The 14,503-nt window shown below is 35.1% G+C and overlaps 1 long non-coding RNA gene across 4 annotated transcripts in view; it reads right to left on the bottom strand.

Moving 5' to 3' along the window:
• Positions 1-12,253, bottom strand: part of LOC110257293 (uncharacterized) — a 135,468-nt gene extending 123,215 nt beyond the window's left edge. For all 4 annotated transcript variants that reach the window (XR_014831101.1, XR_014831100.1, XR_014831099.1 and 1 more), the window contains exons 1-2: positions 12,120-12,253; positions 4,179-4,226 (exon numbers count right to left, since the gene is read on the bottom strand). This is a non-coding gene — a long non-coding RNA (uncharacterized LOC110257293). The remainder of the gene's footprint in view (positions 1-4,178; positions 4,227-12,119) is intronic.
• Between the last annotated feature and the right edge of the window lie 2,250 nt (positions 12,254-14,503).

The following is a 14,503-nucleotide window of genomic DNA, read 5'->3' as shown; positions in this document are numbered from 1 at the left end:
AGAACGAAATCTTGCCATTTGGGACAACATGGATGTACCTCAAGGGTATTTTGCTAAGTCAGTCGGAAAGACAAAAAACAAATGATCTCAGTTACATGTAAAATATAAAACAAAACAAATCCAACCAAGCTCATAGATATGAGGAACAGACTGGGGGTTGCCAGAGGTAGGGAGTAGGAGAAATGAGTGAAGGAAGTCAAAAGGTACAGACTTCGAGTCATAAAATAAGTTAAAAGTATGTAATACACAGCATGGTTACTGTAGTTAATACTGTATTGACTATTTGAAAGTTGCAAAGAAAAGTGAATTTCTCATCATTGGAGAAAAATGCGTAACTATCTATATAAGGTGTGGGTGTTAACCAGACTTATTGTGGTAATTGTTTCAAAATGTGTACAAATATTGAATCATTTTGTATACATGAAATTTAACATTATATGTCAATTATAACTGAAGTAGAAAATTAAAATATAGGAAAGAGGGTGATTTTGGAGGGGGCTTTCTTATTTCTGATTTTTTATCTTGCTAAATGTATTAAATTACCTTCTAAACATGACATACAGCTAGTTCAAGTTATTTACTTCTATACATTCTTTGCCACCACTTTTGGTATTTTTATAACCATAATATATTGGTTCATCATTTCCCCGAAGAGTTTTAAAAGGCCTAGAAGGGAAAGCATTCATTCTTTTGATATTTCATCTAATGTACACGATGTACAATGACCCCTTTGTATTCAGGAAGGATTGTTTCCAGGATCCCTGTAGATATCAAAATCTGCATATGCTCCAGTCCCTTATAAAAGGATTTAAAATGTGCATATCAATTATGCACACCCTTCTGTATACATGTCTAGATTTTTATAATACCTAATGTAAATTCTATGTGAATGACCCAATGTGGAACACATTAAAATGTTGCTTTTTGAAATTTTTTTAATTCCAACAAGTTCCAACCAGTGGTTGGTTGATTTCAAGGATGCAGAGTTCACAGATAGAGGGCTGACTATCTGGATTTGACCACCTCCTTGCCCTGGGACTCCTCCTTAGTAGGTGACCATTAGTTTCTTCAATAGAAGTAAGATTTATCTTCCCCTCAACTCTCAATTTCATCCCCCACTTTTTCCCCCCCCTTTCTTGGCTTCCCCATGGCACATGGACTTCCCAGGCCAGGGATGGAATCCAAGCCAGAGTTGAGGCCTGTGCCATAACTGCACAATGCAGGATCCTTAACCAACTGCACCAGCCTAGAGATCTGACATGTGTCTCTGCCACTGCAGTGACACCATCAATCCTGCTGAGCCACAGTGGGAACCTCTCTTCCTTTACTTTTTAAAAATGGTTAATTTTCTTCCTTTTGAGTTGTGACTAGCTTAACTTCCCCCTGGAACAGTAAGATCAATGTAAAATGAGGGCAAAGCTATCAGGGAAATAAAAACAATGTAAAAGTAAAAGGCATCAGCTTAGGGATCTCAAAATATTCTTAATTATACTTCAAAAAGCCTAATTATATGAAACAAATCATTGTTTTTTGAGAGCCACACTAATAGAGATGATTTATATATGTATATATTTTTTAAATTTACATCCTCAGAAATATTAACACTCACAGTCGTGATGGTAACTCTGCTAACATGGAATACGAAACCAAAGTTGATGTACCTATTTACTGCTAAAGATGAAACCTACTGTGGTACATAACACACAAAGCAGTAATTGTTTCTCAGGAGGTAAAGGTCAGATTTTTTAAATGCTAGTGATAGTTAAAGTAGAATTCAAAAGGAATATTATTTTACAAAGTGTTATGAATATTTGGCAAAGGGTAACACTTTTTTTTTTCATTATTGCTTACCTACCATAGTTTTTCAAGTAACTTCATTTTCAAACATAACTCCGAGCTGATTTGAGTTGTTACACTTTTCCCTCATGTGTTTTGATCCTACTGAGATTTCTTGAGTTAGTAACAAAATGACTGCATTATATAGAGTAAGCAGGGATGTATATGTAGCCTAAATTTTAAAGATCACAGTGCTAACAGACTATGAAAATCATAGGCCATGGCTTGCTTTATTAAGAGTGATTTCCAGGGAATGTTGGGCGGGGAGAGATCCAAAGAATCAAGTGTTGAAGGTGATCAAAGAGTCAACGAGTCTGATGGTTGTTTGAAGGGAAGTAGGGAAATATAGAAATAACTAAAGTTTCATTTGTTTCTTTCTTTTCCTTGGAGGTAAATGAATGGTTTGCTTATGACATATGCTTAGAACATATTTGTATAAAGAAGAAATAGAACCATATATAAAATAAATATCAAATAAAAAATGTGAAAAGTAAACTGGTAGAAGAAAATATCCTGTGTTTTCATAGTAATTTTCACAGATATAGTCAAAGATTATTTGATATTTTACTTTTGATTTCCCCTACAATATAAACTGCATTATGTCTATTTTGGTAACTTTTATGTACTTGTTGTCTAGAACAGTAACACCAATAAATACCTGCTGAAGAAATTTATGTAAGACTTGTAAGTAAATACAAAGAAAATATTGAGAATCATGACGATAAACTGACATTAATCTTAGACGAGAGAGAGAATACACTTCTTTCGCTAAAACTCAAGACCAGGATGGGGAAAGTTCATGTAAACAGGGACTGTGACTGGTCTACTTATATGTTAGGCATCTCAAAACCGACTGCACTGTTTTTACTATAACTTAGAATACATCAAATTATCAAGGAAGATCGAGAAGTTGCAGAGGTAAGTTAGTGATGTAATATAATTTTTAAACCGATATAAGCAATGCAAAGTTGAGTCCAACGAGAATACCTGCCATTCAAATCAGATTAATATTATGCCAATGTTAAGGGATTAGTGCATTGTTCTGTGCTTTTATAATTCACACTAATTTACTAAATCTATTATACTGAATCATAAAAATATACCCAGGTAACTCTCACACAGAATGGATTGGATGTCCCTCCAAGGCAGAGACCATCTGATAGTTTTCCTTATACATTAAAAACTCAGCATAGTAGTAAACACTCTTAAGAAATGCTCATACAACAAAACATTTTAAATTACTAAACCAATGTGATAGCAACTAGATAGTATTCAAATTAACAAACATTTAAGGTAAGATGCCACTTTCAGTCTTCTAATTAGTTATTCATTTCAGCTTGGATAGTAGAATGCATTAGTTTTTTAGGTAATTAATATTTATTTCCTAGTGACATCCTTGAGGCATAGGCAAAAATCTTATTATTTTTGTAAGGTATGCTGATTCCTGCCCCCCATAATAATTACAAATTATCCTTGCAGAATCTGGCTTTTACTACAAGATAATGGAGAAATTTTAAGCAAAAAAAATATTTATAAAGTACATGTTCAAAGCTCTACGACTAGCACTTACTGAGTCTTTACTACATGAAAATCGCTATGCTAATTCCATGTCTTACTGCATACTATTCTTGAGACCCTGTAAACTGAGTCCAAGTATGCTCCATGTGTCTCCTCATTCCCCTAGGAATCTATCCAAGACATTTTCTTAGTATCATGGATAACTTCAGAAGCACAGGAAAATAAGTAAACCCACCAGCATATTTAAAACCTCTGGTTTCATCATACCTGCTGATCCTTCATTGGCCGCATCTTATTACATGGTTAAGCCCAAATGGTAGGCTATATACTATGCAGTGCCCAAAGGAATATTATTGTGATGGGGGAGAAGAGTGACTATTTACTAAGTAACACTCCAATCTATTACACATTGGAATGCATAAGTATAGTTACGGATAAAACTGGACTAGAATAGGGAATGCTTTAAATGTTTGGCTGAAGGAAAATAAAAGTGATTCCCCAATTATTTTTAATTATAGTGTGGGTATTAAACAGGATTAAGGAAACAGCATATGGAAGTTTTGTAATTTGGAAGAACTTAATAAGGGGGAATTTTACAAGATAATGCCAGGGTGTAGAAAACCCACAAAAATCATAAGGGTTAGTAAAAGCAGGTCTCTGTTAACACCCCTGGCTCTCAAAAAAACAGCAGGAGAGCCATGATTGGAACACAGTAGTAAATAACATCAAAACAACTGACTGACAGATCTTTGTGGATTTAGGCAGTAATCAGCCCATGGTAACTCCATAGGTAGTAAGTCAAGCAGATAAATATCCAGACTTACCATTTTCACTCCCTCATAGAACCACCTACTACTTCCCATTGGTCAAACCTAGAAAAAAATACAAGATAACAGAATAAGTCTCACTGATAAATTCTATATAGGTTGGGGAATTGTTTTTGAACTAAAAATATATCTTGTATATCTAGTATGACAAATAACTTATATTTCAATATAACTTCATGATGATGTAGAGTTATCTCTGTAATAATGCTTCCCTCATGTACTTCTAACATGCTACTATTACAATTTTATATACTATTTCTTTCCCTCTTACTGAGGGAAAGAAAGAGTTGCAAATAGTAAATTCATAATTACACTTAGGACAGCTTATTTTTTCATTGCCTGTAGTGAGCTGATATAGTATTAAGAACTGTCAAGGTTAAAATTTTTATACTACTGGTCAACCGGTCTGAAATTTGGGGTGTTTTCAAAATATTAATATATGTTATATTTGTGAACATTAAACATTATAAGTTTAAGAATCTCTGACATAATAAAACATAGGTCACCTGGCTGTGAATCTTATATTAACTAGATGTTTGACCTTGAGAAAGGTAAAATTCTGCATGTGTTATTATCCTCATTATTTCATTTATGAGGATCTATACAAAATGGTAAGAATTAAATAAGACCCAGGGTAAAACTTTAGAATGATTCCATGTACATAATTAAACATAGTTCCCAGTGCTATGCTTGTCACTTATGATGTAGCTTAATGTGAGAAAAAAGAATGTATATATGTATGTTTGACTGGATCACCTTGCCGCACAGTAGAAAATTGACAGGACACTGTAAACCAGCTATAACAACAACAAGAAAATCATTAAAAAAGTTGTGTAAGGCTACATTTGATGAAATAATTTTTAGAATAAAAGTGAGGAGAAAACATGACATAGATATATTTTCAAGAGTTCAGTACATTAAGCAAAATTTTAAGTGCATGGCGGTAATGTGTCACAAGACATGTTTCTACAATGTTTTCTTAGCCTCTGCTTCTATTTTCTATGCTGAAATCTCCATCTTGTCCTGCCTTACTTTGCCACATCTTCCTGCTTGGAAAACAGTCACAGTGCTGGTAAATGACTTAAGCTTGAGAACAAAGACCTAAAGACATAAGTTATTCATATGGTCAGCTGAATGAGGCCTTAATGCGTTGGTCCAGGCACACCGGACCTGTGTAGATAGGCATGCAGTTTGCACAGCATGATACGTCCTCTAAAGAATAAGAGGAAGATGAGCCTCAGGGCCCCAAGGGGTTTATTGAGGGGTCCTTAGCAGGATATACATTAGCAAGGAGAACCGAAGTGCAAGCCTAGGCTGGCCAGGTTGCTGCAGATAGGCACCCCATCTGCAGAAGCACAATGGTGATTCTCTAGAATGCTATGAATAGATAGCTGACTGAAGCCAAGCTTCCTCAATGCTAATGATTGTTAAAGGCCTAAAGGTCAGAATGAAAGCTTAACCAGCTTTTAAATTATTTTAAAAGTAACATAGCCGGAACTAGAGACTCTCATCCTGAGTGAAGTCAGAAAAACAAAGACAAATACCATATGATATCACATATCTGGACTCTAACATATGTCACAAATGAACCTTTCCACAGAAAAGAAACTCATGGACTTGGAGAATAGACTTGTTGTTGCCAAGGCGGAAAGGGAAGGAGTGGGAAGGACTGGGAGCTTGGAGTAAATAGATGCAGAATGTTGCCTTCAGGATGGATTAGCAATGGGAGCTGCTGTGTAGCACTGGGAACTCTGTCAATTATGATGGGAACACATAATGTGAGAAAAAAGAATGCAGATATGTGTAACTGGGTCACCATGCTGCACAGTAGAAAAAATATATAAAGAAATAAAAATTTAAAAAATAAATAAATTGGAGTTCCCATCATGGCGCAGTGGTTAATGAATCTGACTAGGAACCATGAGGTTGTGGGTTCGGTCCCTGCCCTTGCTCAGTGGGTTAACGATCCGGCGTTGCCGTGAGCTGAGGTGTAGGTCGCAGACACAGCTCGGATCTTGAGTTGCTGTGGCTCTGGCGTAGGCCAGTGGCTACAGCTCCGATTCGACCCCTAGCCTGGGAACCTCCATATGCCGGGGGAGCGGCCCAAAGAAATAGCAAAAATACGAAAAATAAATAAATAAATAAATAAATAAAATAAATAAATTAAAAAAACCTATGTCCTGCACCTACAACCCCCTCCTCACTTGACGTGGTCATAAAGAGCACAACAAAAGCAGTGTGGTTTCTTGAGGTGGTGCTCTTGGTCCCTGGGACCTTGAGTCCCCTGGTTCCCACCTTTAATTAAGATAAATGTCTCTGTTTTATGTGAACTTTTCCTTAAGTTTCACAGCACCCACTCTTCAGCCCTCATCTGCTGAGCTGGTCTCAGCAGTAATGAAAATAGAGTTTGTGTTTAAATATATTACATGATTTTATGAGCCTTTCACTGATATCAAGGTATCTTTATTTTATTGTCTCATGGATTTTACTATAGAAGGCTTAATCGATGGTAACATGCCTTTATTATAAAAGTGTTATGCTTTTAACTTGGATTATGCTTTTAACTTGGATTATGTCTGAAACGCTATGTTTTCAAAGTCCAGGAAAAAAAATATGATTAATATCCTGAGGCCTTAGGAGAAGGGCAATTTTTCAAGTTTCTTGTTCTGCTCATTTCCTAGTTTTCAGCACATCTCTACACATCCATCTCCATCTTTTTACCTCCAAAATAACTAGCCTCCAAGAAGTAAGACTACCAATTTCAAGAGATTATCTCACATTGTTTTTAAATTAGGAACTGACAACTTAAACTTGATCTCTGAGTTGGGAGAAATGCACCACCCTTGAGTTTGGGCCATGGACTGATCAACTACAGAGGATATGTTTGTATTCTACATACAAAAGCCAAAATAAATCTAAAAATGTTTTAGTCCTACAGTAAGTGTCATGCTCTAGTTAATGGCTATTAACATGTCATATGTCTGTTACATGTACTCTGTTTCTAGATATGGAAAAGCTGACAGTTTCTAAATTATCTACAAAATAATGCAAAAGATCACTTATAGGAAGAGGTGATGATGTTTGGGTTTTATTGCTTGACATATTTTAAGTAATTAAAATATGTAATTGGATGAAAGGATTATTCCAAAATCTTAATGCTCAGTTCCAGAGACCATTATTTAGAAAAAACTTGTCATTTCCTATTGCATGAGACAGCCATTTTTCAAAATTTCCCGCTAACTTTAGCAGTATTTGATATAGACAGATTGATGGTATTTTTTGCACAATTTTTTCCAGTGCTGATCCATTTTTTTTTTTTTTACCATTTAACAAGAGATGATTTTCACTTATTTTTATTCTTTTAAAAAGGACTTGGAATTTTTTTGTATGAAATTCCTTAATCAGGAGATATAATCACATGGACTTAAGAGCTCTTATGCACATAACTTCTGAAATGGAATTTATCAGGGGCCTGGAAATTAGATATTTTAAAAAAGTTAATTTTTTTAATCATAATTATACGAGTATATGAAATACTGATTTTGTTTTACTTATTTGCTCATCTTGAAAAGTTTGGCTGATTTTATGATAAAGTTATATACACATATTTTTTTGCCTTTTGTCTTTCTAGGGCCACATCTGAGGCATATGGAGGTTCCCAGGCTAGGGGTGTAATTGGAGCTGTAGCTGCCAGCCTACAGCCACAGCAGCGCGGGATCTGAGCTGAGTCTACGACCTATACCACAGCTCACAGCAATCCTGGATCCTTAACCCCCTGATTAAGGCCAGGGATGGAACCTACAGCATCATGGTTCCTAGTCGGATTTGTTAACCACTGAGCCATGACGGAGCTCCAGAAGTGTATTCTTATCTTAATAAACCCAAATATTTCATCAACATTTTATACAGTTGTTTCATAAACATTTTATACAGTTTATTTTTGTCATCTAAGTTATAATGGGTAAACACTTTACTCACTTGTCATTATCTTACAGTTATTACTCCTTTCATAAAACTTCTACTTACATCAAAAGCATCAAAAATAGGTTTGAATTTGACAATGGAATTTATATTTTCCTGTTATAATTTTTTTCAGTTTGACCTATTAAAAGAATCACATTTTAAGCATCAAAAATATTTTAGAAATACTTCCCTTCTTTTTCAGTTATTAGTGAGTTACATCCATGTGTTTTGAGCCTTTCAAATATGTTAAGTTCTAATCTTAGTAACTCAGAATGTGAGGGTATTTAGAAATAGGGCCTTTATGAAGGGAATAAAAATTTAAAATAATGTCTTTAGGGAGGATTCTCACTAAGAAGGCCTTAACAATTCTGCTTACCTTGACTCAACTTTAGACAGGCTTCTTTCTGAACTCTCCGCCCCTGACCTCCCTCTTTTAGGGTATTAAAAAAGCTTATAATTATAAATTCTTTTTCTACCCCATTTAAGATATAAATCCTCTCCCAGCCTCTCGCCAGACTTAACCTTGAGAAGACTTTGCTTGAAATAACCTTGCTTTATAATCCAGAAAGACTTTCTCAAACACCTGGGAGCCATCTCTTTGAGATGCAATCAATTTAAGAAATACAGGGGGGTATCTCCTAGTCGCTGTCAGAGGGTAGGAACCTGACTCCAATAAGCACCAATTAGGAAACACAGGTGGTCTAAACACAGTAGCCAGCCTCCCTACTAACATCCCCTCTACTCCTTTGAGCTAGCTCACCCCAGAGCTTACCATTTTTTTCTTTCCGTTTCTCTCAGAGTTGAGTTCAATTTCCTTATTACAATAGTATGGGCATCCCTTGCAGTGTTTTTTTTTTTGTTTGTTTGTTTTTGTCTTTTGCCTTTTCTAGGTCTGCTCCTTCAGCATATGGAGGTTATCATGCTAGGAGTCTAATCAGAGCTTTAGCTGCTGGCCTACACCAGAGCTACAGCAACACGGGATCCAAGCCACATCTGCAACCTACACCACAGCTCATGGGCAACGCTGGATCCTTAACCCACTGAGCAAGGCCAGGGATCAAACCTGCAACCTCATGGTTCCTAGTCGGATTCGTTAAACACGGGGCCACAACAGGAACTCCACAATATTCTTGAATGTATGTTATTCTTTGATTGTTCATCTTGTCTGGTGCATTTTTTTTATTTTTTAAAACAACTCTAATCCAAATTAATTTAATCTTTTAGAAGGGGAATTTGGGGCACAGAAACAGGCATACGACAAGGGGAATGCAAGTTAATCATGAAGGCAGAATCTGAGGTGCAGCAGAAGCCAAGGAATGAAGAAAAAAAAAAAAAATCCCAGCAAACTAGCAAAAGCAAGGATATAGATTTTCCCTCATAGTCTTCAGAAGAACCAACACTGTTAACACCTTGGTCCTGGATTTTTAGCTTCCAGACCCATGAAAGAAAGTATTTTTGTTTAAGCCACTTAGTTTGTAGTACTTTGTTTTGGCAGCCCAGGGAAACTAATACATCATGTTATGTAGTGATAAGATTACTGATTTGTAGTTGAGAAAGTTAAGTGTTGAAGACCAACTCTGCTGCTTCCTAGGTTTGGGGATGGGGTAAATAAAGTTTGTAAGTTTCCACATCTTCATTAGCAACTGAATTGCCTAACGTTTTGAGAGGAGCTGGTTTTTAATAGGGCTAAATAAAACAACAAAACACTATCAAGAGTTAAATTTTCTAATGTTAAGATAGCAATAGCAAAAAAAAAAAAAAAGTTTTTCTTCAAAATCCAACCAGAACTAAGCACTCAGCAGTACATTATCTTAACAGGAGAGAAAAAACAAAAACAAACACACCTGAAATTGCAAATCCCTCTCCTTTGAGCTTAGTACTTTATTAGCACTTTCCATGGAAACCAAATTATGGCAAGTTTTACCTAATGTACAGGGCCTTAAAAGTGTCTATATATGTTTTTAATCCCAAACTGGCTTATTTCCCAATTTAAGCATAGATATGGACATGTTATCTTCACAACCACCGCACAGGAGGGTGGAATCTCCAATTTGCTTAAGTAGAAACATTTCTCTATTCCCTTTTTAAAATAGAGCAAATGCAGTGACCTAGAAAACTTATTTTCATTATAAACCTCAGCTTTTTTTTAATCACCAGTGTGTCTTTTTCATACAATTTTATATTAATGTTTGTGCTTAGTAAAGTAATATGAAAGATAATATATTTCTTGGTACACTGTAATTTATAGAAGAGGTTTTATAACAACAAGGCAACAATTTTATTATACCCTTGTGTGTTTCTAGTTCTTACAAATAGCTGAGGGAAAATAAACAAGGATCCATATACTGTCTGGATGAGTGCCACTTTGACCAGTTTCCACGCAAGGCAGAGTGCCATAATTACATATATAAAAAAGTTACACTAATCAAACATGAAACAAATGGTAACAACAAGTGAAAAAAATAAACTTACATGAGAAAAAAATCATGGTCTGTTAGTAAGAATCAGGTGTGGAAAAAAGGTTAAGGACGGAAACTGCTGTGGAACTGTTTTGTTGTACTTTTCCTGTTTTTGTACTCCAGGAAAACTTCTTTGAAAGGCAAGTTAACATCAGTTTAAGTATTTTGATGACTTTATGATCAGTATATCATATCACGGTCTGTGTTCCATAGACTGGGTGAACTGAATGTTGAACTGAATGTTTCAAATGTTTTCAATAAAAATGCTAGAAGTTATCCATTGAACTAAAGATATTATTATTCATATAATAAGTTATATTCTTTTATGTAGTAATTTAATTCTGATTCTAGTTTAAGTAACACCTTCTTAAAATAATTTTATCAGTTTTTTAATGCATAGATCAAATTTGAGTTTGTCAACTAAGCTTGATTGTAATAACCAAGTGGTTGATGGTAATTAAAGCAATCTCAGCTGAAGGAGCTAAAAAGATTATTTTCCTCCTCTGTCATTGGAATAGCAGCAAAGACCATATAATCTGATTCACTACTGTAGAAATTGCTGGATTCAAATATTTTGACTTATTTACATGTTACTTAACAATACAGTTTTCCAAGTGCTTTATTAGACATTAAAGTCCAAAATAAATAGAGTATAAGTAGATCACCATCATGTAACTTACGGAGGAGGGGAGGTGGTGGCATGAGATCAATAGAGAGCAGAAATAAAATGATTATTTCTGATATAAAAACAGGATTTTTGAAAGAGCGTCACAGGAACATGGAAATTTTGAAAATAGAATGGTAACAGGGAGACCAACTATAATGTTATTGCAATAGTTCAAGTGAGAAGTGATGAGAATAATCAAAATTGTGGCAAAGGTGAATGAAAGAATTAAGACAAATTCGAGAGTCTTGGAGACTAGATAGACATGAAAGAGCAAAGTTATTAGAAAAAGATAACACCAGGATTTAAATTCAGTGGCTGTGTAAATAATGAAAACATTGACAAAGATTAAGAGTGCACACAAGTGACAAAACAGGTTATATGGGAATGCAAGTTGCTCAGTACCAAATGCATTTTTGGAAACCAGTTGGATATCCAAAATCAGTAAGAAATTGTTTTCTTCAGCTTAAAAATTTAAAAAGCCTAAAGATAAACATAGTAGGAATAGAACTAATATAGGGTGGATGGATTTTGAAGGCAACAAATGAAATATATCTTTTCTAAAGTTATAAGAAAAAACTCAAGTTACATTAAGCTCTTGAAAAGATTAGGTAACCACATTCTTTGAGAACTGTTTGGCAGAGTTGTAAGTATACTCAAGCTACATTTTTTTCTACTCCTTTGTAACCAAGTTGATTTTTTTCCCATAAATTCCTCACCATTGAGTAGAGAAAAGCAACAAAGAAACAAGAGCATAAAGAAAAATTTGATTTAAATCTCATTGTTTTAGGTTTCTATGGCTGCTGAAACATATGACCACATATTTAATAGATTAAAACAACATGAACTTACTTTCTTACCACTCTGTTGGTTGGATGTTTTCCTGGGTTAAAAACCAAGGTACTGGTGGGACCGTTTTCCTTTCTGGAGATTCTAGAGGAGAGAGTTTCTAAGGTTAGAGCTCTTCTCACCACACAATACTCCATGTTGTCTGGCACCCACGTCTCCTTTTAAAGATGCTTGTGATTACATTATGCACAGCTGGATCATTTAAGCCAGCCAATCTCCCTTTTTTAAGGTAAAGTGATTACTAATGTTAATTCCAGCTACAGTTTAAATTCCTCTTTACCTGAAATGTAATATTTCCACCTGTTATGGGAATTGGGACATGGACATCTTTGGGGGGGCATTAATTTGTCTTTGATATTAATAAATTTAGTTCAATGAAATTATCTTTCTGATTAGGTAGATGTCATCTATATTAATTCTTAGCCTCTAATTTTGCTTTTACACAATGCTCCAAAAGTAAGTCAGATTAAGGCTCTGTGGCTTATGTGACCTTATATTTTATGGGTGAAGTGGAGGGCTCCTGAGATCCCAGCTGTAACTGCTAAATTCTCCCTACTTTCTGATGCAGATCTGTGCTTGTCTTCTGACTGGAGAGCTTTCTGATATAATAGTCCCACCTGGGGTGGCTGTGCAGTGCTATCACCAAAACCTGTAGCTTATTGTGTTAAAGACTTCATTGCTAGTGACTGTTTGTGCTCATTATTTTAGCCTTTTTCATTCAGTGGTGCTCTGATACTTCATCCACATAGAGGAATGAAAAAAAATTCTAGATCCACTAAATTATGTACAAGTCAAATGGATGCAATAATGCTGCTTCAAGGTCAACCAGCTATCTTCTCCCTTTGCCAAAGATACCATCTCTCAAATGTGAATCTCTCCTCCCTAATGCTCTGTTATTCAGGCTCCTGCACATGTAGCTTCAGGTTTACTCCATTTGTTTGAAGTTTCTCCTAAAAACTCCAAATCCACCTGTGCTTTCATTTTGAGATAGCAGAAATATGAGAAATGGCATCTCATACTTTTGTCTTTGTCTTTCAATTTCTCTAGATCAGAAAGGACAGTTATCTTCCTCACTTTTCTCCTTGCTGTAACCTTCCTCTACATTATGGCAGGAAATATATTAAAGGATTATTGGAAACATTATGTAAGGGGGATTGAAAAATTCTGTGTGTACATCTAGGATCTCAGCTTTTCCATGGTATAATTTTTACTGGGGGTCAAGGTATAATTTTTATCTAAGGATTTCATATAATAAAATATTTCTTTAATATCCCCAAATATTCATGTCATTACAAATGTCAAATCACTTTCTACCATTTCAAAGCAATTCAATATTTACTACCTCTTCATTGTTCTACCAATATTTAAAAAATTTCCAAATATTTATACTTTCCAGAAGAAGTAAATGATTTCCTGAATTCATTAATACACCATTATATACTAATTACTATCATACAGTAACTCTTTTCTGCAAGTATACTTACAAAATTGCACTTCAGAAAAATGGAAACCATACTTCTCTTCCTTCTTCAAAAGGGATTCAAAATTTTACAAGGTGCATGATATAAAAACATTGTTAAAAAAAGATTATATACACTGTTTGCTGGGAGCCGAGTTTCAAGAATGGAATCCACCTGACGACAAAGTCCAGGGGATTCAGAAGACGGGAGTCCATCTGATGACAAAGTCCAGGGGACCCTGAAGAAACGAATCTGCCTGATGACAAAGTCCAGGAGATTCTGAAGAAGGCTCTGCAAAACAGCATATCCACCAGGCCTCGAAACCCCCACCAGGCATTAGAGACCAGTGCCTGGAGATACATAGCTTTGGCTTCTGTTTTTTTGTTTTTTGGGTTTTTTTTTTTTTTTTTTTTTTTTAATAATTGATCCATGCCTTGCTTACTGTGCTTTAACTCTGTGTTCTTTTTGCCTTAAGGAAGGGATTTATTAGTCTCTATTTAAGCTTCAACCTATTTTTGTTTGTTAGCCTTTAGTTTATCTTTGGAGCTATGGCTCCATGCTGTCTACTTCCAAAATAATAGCTTCTGGGGAGGTTTCTGTTTTTTCATATGATGACCTTAGAGAATATTGGCATGCTTTATTTAGGCAGCACAATTATTTAGTTTTTACAATATAGTATGTAGGCATTAGGAATTGATGATTATTATTACTTCATTGTATAAAGTATAAAAATCTATCATAATGTTAGAAGTTAAAGTAAGATTGTTGCTAGGTAGTAAATAGACGTTTGTGTTAAAGGACAATAAGATGTACGTGACATTTACAAGGTTGTTTGTGATGTGTATGTGCCTCTAGCTTTCTGCTTATTTACTCTATAATGGGTTTATGGTGTACTTTCCCCCATCCAGGTGCCTTTTTCCATCTTTA

The sequence above is a fragment of the Sus scrofa genome, chromosome 16 (assembly GCF_054392235.1).
Source record: "Sus scrofa isolate SSC_HxYL_T2T_F1_AM1 chromosome 16, Sscrofa_HxYL_maternal_Yorkshire_Landrace_v2.0, whole genome shotgun sequence".
NCBI classification, from domain to species: Eukaryota; Metazoa; Chordata; class Mammalia; order Artiodactyla; family Suidae; genus Sus; species Sus scrofa.
Note: the sequence above shows the minus strand (reverse complement) of the source record. Positions and strands in the feature narration are given on the sequence as shown.